Consider the following 8,327-nt stretch of genomic DNA (forward strand, 5'->3'; position numbering starts at 1 on the left):
TCCGCTTCCCTCCCCTCTCTCCTCAATGTGAATGCACAAACAGGGAAAAATGTTTCTGCTGTCTCCACAGTTTTGATAAAACTCTCACATTTTATTTACACCTTCCCAGTCCTCTCAGACACAGATGACACGTCTGGAACATAAATAGATTTAAAAAAATAAACAACCTAAAACAAAATGCTCTCCTGATGTCAATAGTTTGTTTTTATAAAAATGTAACAAACACTGCAGAGTCTTCAGAGCTATGGATCATGCATCACTTTCTTTCAGAGGCTCATTTACTATTTTTAGCAATTCCATTGGTATTGTGATCTTTGAGATAAAGGATGCATGGTGCAAAATTAAAACCTTCAAAATACAGACTGCAGCTTTGCAGGCACCAGAGTGGCCTCACAATCAAACTATGTACTACAGAATTTATCTTTGCACTCTTCAGTATAGGGCGTGCTACAAGGCGAACATCATGCAGAGCTAAAGTTTGCTTTGTTTCCTTATATGGTCAGGAATAACGGGGAAAGTTTGGGGTCCATAGTTGAAGACTGTACTGAAATTTGCAAAGCCACATCTCCCATTCACATAGCTCTGTGCACCTCGGGGTTTAGCTAGACATATCTATGTTGCTCAGGGGGATGGATTTTTCACCTCTCTGAGCAATGCAGTTACACCAATGTAAGTTTGTCATGGTAGACCTGTCCTCAGTTTAAAAAAGGCTCCTAAATGCCCAAGTCAAAAGTCCAATTGGTTTTCAGCCCAAGTTCCTAAATGTGGTGGGGTGACTGCCTCACACTGGCCAAGAAGGATTAAAGTAGGCAGGAGGCAGCCTGAGTAGAAACCTGGCCAATCAGGGAAGGGTTTAGAGGAGCCCATAAATGTGTGTAGCTTGCTGGGGAACCCTGAATAAAAGGAGTTGCGCAGCAGAGAGTAGGCAGTTAGGCCCTGACCAGGGAAGGTGCAGGGCCTGGTTCCCAGAGAAGCACCTTTAGGAGAGCAGTGCCAGGCCGGTTCAGGGGAGCTAGAGAGGGAGGCCCCAGCCTGATACCTGCCAGGCTGCTGGCCTTGCTGAAAGGGACGGGAGAGTGCAAAGTATCACAGGGGAAGTGGCCCAGAGAACAAGAGGCAGTGGAGGGAAAGTGAAGGAGGGCAGGACAAGGCTGTCATTGGGGGTGGGGGGCTGGATCTCCCCTTTCCGCCTTGCACTGCATCTAGCTACCATTGGAAGGAATGTGGCTGAAATGAGGGGCTAAATTGAGGCTGCAGTTGGCCATGGTGGCAAGTGTTAGACTAAGGACTGCTGATATCCCTGGAAGGAAACAAGAAACCAGAGGAGTGGGCACAGCTAGAGGGCAGTGTCCCGAAGAGGATGCCATGGACAGAACAGGAGTGTGGCGCGAGAACAGGGGAGATACTAGCCAGAAGGAGGCACCCTGCTGACGAAAGAATTAAGTACTTGTAGTGAGTTCTGCTCCTGACATGAAGTCACTTGACCCAGATAGAATACGATTAAAGCTTGTAGTGCAAGTGGGACTTAACCACAGTGAGATCAGGTCACACAAACTATCCAACACTTCAACTTAGTTACACGAGCCAATTACAGCATGTTCTACTTAGATAACATTGCATTGTAATATGATCTACTAATTGATTAAAAAGATGTGGGGTGAGGTAGGTATAAGGAGTCAGCTGCACATAAATATGGAGAATGGCAAGTATTTGGGATATAGAAGGATTCGCAGGGAAAGAGCAGTGTTGACTAGGGGTGGGAAGAGAGAAGTAACTCTTTCATGGAGATAGTTCTGATAATTTTGTCCTCTCTAGTGGAAGGGACTAGAGACTCAGCCCCAGGACAATCTGCAGGGCTGGCTGCCTGGAACTGCAGACCCTGGAAACCAGGGTCCTTGTGACTCTGAGGAAGCTGCTGAGGAGTCCCCTTATCCTTCTTATGATCCAAGGATACCAACTCCATACCTTGGGCAGCTGGTGCTGGGTGACACCAGGTTGGGTGGGGCTCCAACCCTCAGCCACCACCCCCAGCCTCCTGCTCATTCACCACCAGCTTCCCCAGCCCTACCTTCCAGGTTGCTGTTGGGTAACCAGGCACAGTTCCATCAGAACATTGCCAAAATTGAAAGTTCTCTGAGAAATGTGCATCTCTTGATGAATCAGCAACTTCTGACATGCTTGTTCGAGTTTCTCCACCCAGATCTAGTTGTCACCCAAATAAAAATAAATTTGTTTGCTTGTTAGAGATGGAGTCTTTATTACTATAGGGCTGTGTCTACACTGGCCACATTACCCGTAATATCTATGGAAATGAGAGAAGTCAGAATAGGGAAATGCGCGGGGGATTTAAATATCCCCCGCGGGATTTAAATAAACATGGCCGCCGCTTTTTTCCGGCTTCGGGAAAAAACGGAAAAGAGCGTCCAGACTGGCGCGATCCTCTGGAATAAAGCCCTATTCCGGAGGATCTCTTATTCCTTCCTTGCAAGTAGGAATAAGAGATCCTCCGGAATAGGGCTTTATTCCGGAGGATCGCACCAGTCTGAACGCTCTTTTCTGGCTTTTCCCCAAGCCGGAAAAAAGCGGGGGCCATGTTTATTTAAATCCCGCGGGGGATATTTAAATCCCCCGCGCATTTCCCTATTCTGACTTCTCTCATTTCCATAGCTATTACGGGTTATGTGGCCAGTGTAGACACAGCCTAGTAGTCTCATCCATTAGAATGGGGCTGAAAAATTGTTGTGAGAAATGGGAGGGAAGGGAACCTGCAACTCACTCCTGTGTAGGCATTTTTGAAGCATTTGGCTTTTGGCTCCTTTCCCCTTCCTTCTAAAACTTTTAATACTGACTCTGGTGTATTAGTGAGAGACTCTCATCTCTCCTCTGTAGGGGCTCTGGAAGTTTTCTTGGCTATTTTCCTGCTCTATAGGGCTCTCTTTTCATTCAGGGTTTGTGGTCAGTGAGCTACCAGTTTGCCTTTTTTGGCTTGAGTGGTGAGACCCAAACAGAAACAACTCAAGAAGATAGTGATGAAGCCTAGGAAGAACAGTTGGTCTGGTTGTCCCATATATGCTGCTTATGGCATCTAATATTGACTGTCATGGTGAGAGGGAGTCTGTCTGAAGAGGATGGACTAGGGGTGAGATAGTAAGAATGGTGACTGCAAACAAAAATGAGCATAAATGGGCTGAACAGTAATTGGTGGCAAGATTGTGTGTTTATGAACAAGCCTAGTCACAGATTTAGGTCCCATTTTGGATCACCAATTTGATTGTGGAACTATGTATTGGTAAACTCTATTACAATTCCAGTGCTACTGGGAGGAATTTTTTGAAGAAGCTTACAATGCATGTACTTTGGCTTAAAATAATGCTAACATTTTGTACTGTTATAGCCTCACAGAACTTTATAAACATTAATAAATGTAGCCCTACAACACCCATGCAAAGAAATAGTATCAGCATTTCACAATTGAGTACACAGAGGTAGAGCCATTAAGGGTTAGTTTCTTCAGAAGTAGTGTGTATGCTGTGCACCTAATTTGCCTAGATGCCCATGGTAATTTTGTGTACAAAGAGCCAGCTTTGCATCTAATGATCATTTATTGATATGACTTAATTTTACATACAAGGTAACTATGATAACAAGATATTTGTGTGTGTGCTCGCAATTGAATAGGAGCAGTACTGAAACTCTGGCCCTTGAAAATTTGTCAGCACTGGAGAACCTTAACAAAAATATTAAGGGTGTTGTAGCATAGAAGAGATTCCTAGGACAGCATCCAATTTACTACCTCTTGATTTTGGTGTAATTTCAGCAGTCTTAACTGAAATGGTGGGAAAAATGGATCTCATCTATAAATTATGGCTCCCATTGGTTCTAGCACCTCTGCAGCTGAGTAGGAGGAAGTTGTTTTTATAAATTTCTTCAGGGTAGACATAACTTTGGGGGCCAAATAAAGATCATAGTGAAGCTGTGATAAAGTTGGAATGGAATCCTGGTCTCTGAACCAGTCATGTGCCTTGACCCCAATATGTTTCTTGCAAAGGGGATTCTCTGGATTATGTGTATTTTCTCATTTGTGAGTACTAAATTCACTTATATTGTATTTTTGTTTTGATAGTACTGAAGAGCCCTTATTAATCATGTAGATGCTGAGAAGCAAATTTCCTTTATTTTCTAAGTTTTCCTGTAACTGAACAAAAATAACTTGCAAGAGAGAGTTTATGATTTTCCCTGTTTTCCAGTATGACAGATTAGAAAATGCATTAGAAAAATGTAATGTACTCTAGCAAACAAACAAATTTTGCATATTGAATAAACCACATGAAATAGTAAAAATAAGAACAGATGTGTGTGGTAGGAAGGCAGTAAAAAATTAACCATGTTTATTTGAAGAGATTTAAGGTCAGTTATATTTAAAATTGCATGCCACGTAAATTTACAGACATCTTAGAAATCAAGCCACATAAAAAAGGCCACATGCAAATATGAGTTTGTCAGGAGGGCATAGTTTCTATTTCTTACACTGACAATTTGATTTGTGCAATAATTACTCTAACCAATGGCCACTAAAGACAGGCCAAAAGCTTCACAATTGATATCTGGTTACAAACTTTCACAGAGTTTTGGGATGTATAGAATCTAGGACTTCATTAAATGAGGAGCTATGAAATATTCTGCACCAGGAGCTACCTTACCAGAAGACCAGTGACTAGTGGCATTAAGAAGAAATATATACATTGTTGACAATAATAACAAATGGATAGGGTAAAATTCTGTTTGGTTGTTTGCTCCTAGATATCTGTGTATTTACTTTTAATTTGAAATCTGACTGGTCTTAAAGCTTTTCAGAGAAAGCATATGTTAAGGTTTATTTTAAACTTTTACGGAGGATTAGGCATACGGGAGGTGGATTTGGGTTGGTGGGTAAGTTTGGATACTGGACCTGCGAGGGTGCTTAGAAAATTTGTTATAAGGTATTCTAGAAGTCTCATCCATTTACATATGAATCTTTGTCCGCCATAGGTCAATAAACTATTCTTTAATGCGAACAATGGCTACAGTATTCTAAATTCTAATATATCAGCCACAAATTAGTTCCAGAATCTTGCAACCTTATGGTAAGTGGAGATAAAGCAGTCCTTTCATTCTTTCACCTTTTTTATATTGTATTTTGCTGCACAAAATCTGTAGCTATAATTTTTATGTGTGTTCTCATCCCAGAAATAGGGATTAGTGGTGCCTTTGACACATGTGATACTTGGGAAGTGTCAGGAGTTCAAACAACTTTTTTTTGAATGTACCAGATAGGCATGGACTTGCAGGGCAATAAATACTGTTAACCAATGCACAGTCAATGTGTAGAACTCATTGCAAGGGGATGTTATGAAGGCCAAAAAATGGGTTCTAAAAGAATTGGATAAGTTCATGGAGTTCCATCAATTGTTATTGGCCAAGATGCTTAGGATGCCATCCTATGCTCTGAATTTTACTAACCCTCCAATTGTCAGAAGCTGGAACTGAATGAAAAAGAATGGATCGCTTGATAGTTGTCCTGTTTTGGTCTTTTTCTTGGAAACAGCTCACACTGGCCACTTTAGAAAGACAAGATATCAGGCTAGTTGGATTATGGGTCAGAGCCAGTATTGTCATATCTATATTAGACAGTAATACTATTTTTTCAAGAAAATGTGCTTAATTGCTTTTGAGTTACTAAAACAATAGGATACAGGAGGTCCTGGTGCTAGGATAACAATCATTATTTTGAATTTAAAGAACATTTGACATGTAAATTTTTCTCATTAAGGTATGGTGCCAGCAATACTTAAAACGCATCCGAGAAATGAAGCACACTAGTCATGAACACTTCATTGCTTTGCTTGCCTCAGTGCCTAACAAGCTTAGAAACCCAAAACTAAGGTAGCCATTAAAAAAACCTAATGTTCCTTGTGGCCTCCAGACACTCCTTGAATTCTAATAAGCCATCTCTTCCCTGCATATTCATGAACCCTTCCAAACCATTAATAATTCTATCTAAGGAGGCCCAGCAGGTCTGGCTGCCAGCCTTAGTGTTAAGCCTTGGCACAGCAAATTTCAGAGTGCAGATTGCACAGATTTCAGACAGAACTTGCGCCTGGGGCATGGCAACAGTGAATTTGGACTGAGCATATGATGCACTATCCAGGCACTGCAGTGTTGACTTTTTCATATTCTTCAGAACTGAGGAAAAATAGTTTTAGCCCTCTTGGTTGTGAAGAAAAGCTTCAAATGAATGTATGCAGTCTTGTGTACCTCAGACTGCACATAACCTGAACTAGTAGCTAGATCTAAGACCTCATCCACGCATGCCTATAGTTGCAGTGGGGTGTGGGTGTATGTAGTTGTATACCACAGTGAAAGGAAGGCTATGTACACACTTACTATAGCATGCATTTAACCATACATGAGTGAAAGGCTCTGGCAGGAGATATCTCTCCTCGCAGTGTCACTCCTACCAGTGTCACTCCTACCACTTCCGGAAGCTTTCTCTTTGGCGGGGAAAGGTTCTGGCTCAACTAGATGGTTGAGCCAGTGTAAATGTGGGAGTATTGCTTGGGCAAACAGAAAACTGTGTAGAGTATGTTCCCTGGTGCTTGAGGTATGTAAGGCATCCTACTCTACTCACTTAAGGCATGCTTTACCTTCTACATTGCTATTTGCACCTGAGCTAGTGGGGCATGCTGTGTCTGTACACGCTGCATACACATGAATACCATTATGCTTCAGAGAGAACACATTAACATGTTAAAACTATACTGGGATTTTGGATGATGCCTAGAAACACCTGCTTGGTGAAACCCCACCTCAATGCTAGGGGAAAAGTATTGTTGTGGTGTTCTCCGCTCCAAAGGGGAAGGAAACAGAGCCCAGGCAAACAAACAAGTGGGTTTTTCTCCTTTATATTACTTTGGCTTTTAGTTGTATTAGGCCAAAGTCAGGTCCAATCCTGAAAACATTTACCCACATAAATAACTTTTACAGAAAGGCTGATAGAAAAATGTTTATTAAAACTGAGATTTTGATGCAGCTTTTCCTCAGAAACAAATTGACATCGTGCCATGACCGGGACTCCAATGATATACCACAGTGACACAGCAAGAGAGGAGACCATCGTATGCTAAGGAATCAGTCTGGACTGTAGAGAAGAATGGAGCACCTGAATAACTCCCATGGGGCACCACAATGGCACTGCCAAACTGATTTTTTTTTCATTTTTTCAGACTTAAAAAATAATCTCCAAAAGTGCCATTTTCCACAGGGAAAATAACTAACTTTTTACAAGTTCTGAATAAGTGCTAGCTGGAGAATCAGTGTAGACAGGTATAAATGTTCACATTAGGAAATCTTTATATTGCAATCTCTAAAAGGCAAGGACTGTGTCTTTAGTAAGTACCAGGCATGCCATGTAAGGAAATGCAATGTATAATATAAATGCCAGACAGGCTGCACCAGAAACAGAAATCCTTTGTACCCGACAAATGATGTTGCAATACATTGTGTCCGTCTCTTTTTCCTGTATCTGTTTCTAAGATTTTAGATTTCTTGGGCAAGAATCTCAACTAATATGAATTGGGGTAGCTCTACTACTAATAATGGAGCCTCTCCAGTTTTACCAGCTGAGGGACCAGATGACTATTTTTTAGAAGAAAAGCAATAAACATTTGGAAGCTTAAAGATGATAATCCTAAAACTTCAATTTATAAAATGTTACATTTTGCACATTTTCTGGATGAGGATGAAAGGACTGATTTTTTTAAAATCACTTTGTAATCGGATGATTCATGAAGAGATGGATAATGTGACACATGATTTTAACTTTCATTAATGTGCTTTAATTGGATTAAACTCTATCAAAGACTTTCTTCTTTTTTCCAACACCTTCAGGGTCCTTGTCTGAACTCTGTGAATGTATGGAGAGTGCTACAGAAGGGTATTCATCCAGCTTTATGCTGTACATCCTGACACTAACTTAACATAAACAGAGCTTATCTTCAATGACAAAGATGGTTCCTAGGATGCCAGTGGGTGGTGGGCATCAAATGATAATTGGGCACTTATAAGATTTGCTGCAGCATTTGAAAAACTAAAGCTCTTTACATCTGAATGAATTGAAGTTACAGTTCCGGAAACTTTCACTGCACATCAGTTTTCCAAACTATATTTTTAATAAAGGCACAGATTGTAGATGACAGACAGACAGTCAATTTATCCCACTATCGTGAATGCTGAGTATAATCGTACTCCCTAAATTATCCCATTGCAATTAATTGGGACTACTTAAGTGG

At 41.1% G+C, this 8,327-nt stretch overlaps 1 long non-coding RNA gene across 1 annotated transcript in view; it reads left to right on the forward strand.

The window, feature by feature from the left end:
- The window catches only part of LOC142829420 (uncharacterized), a 163,119-nt gene extending 155,135 nt beyond the window's left edge, over positions 1-7,984 (forward strand). Inside the window, exon 3 of the long non-coding RNA XR_012903820.1 lies at positions 7,070-7,984. This is a non-coding gene — a long non-coding RNA (uncharacterized LOC142829420). The remainder of the gene's footprint in view (positions 1-7,069) is intronic.
- Positions 7,985-8,327: the final 343 nt, after the last annotated feature.

The sequence above is a fragment of the Pelodiscus sinensis genome, chromosome 5 (genome assembly GCF_049634645.1).
Source record: "Pelodiscus sinensis isolate JC-2024 chromosome 5, ASM4963464v1, whole genome shotgun sequence".
NCBI classification, from domain to species: domain Eukaryota; kingdom Metazoa; phylum Chordata; order Testudines; family Trionychidae; genus Pelodiscus; species Pelodiscus sinensis.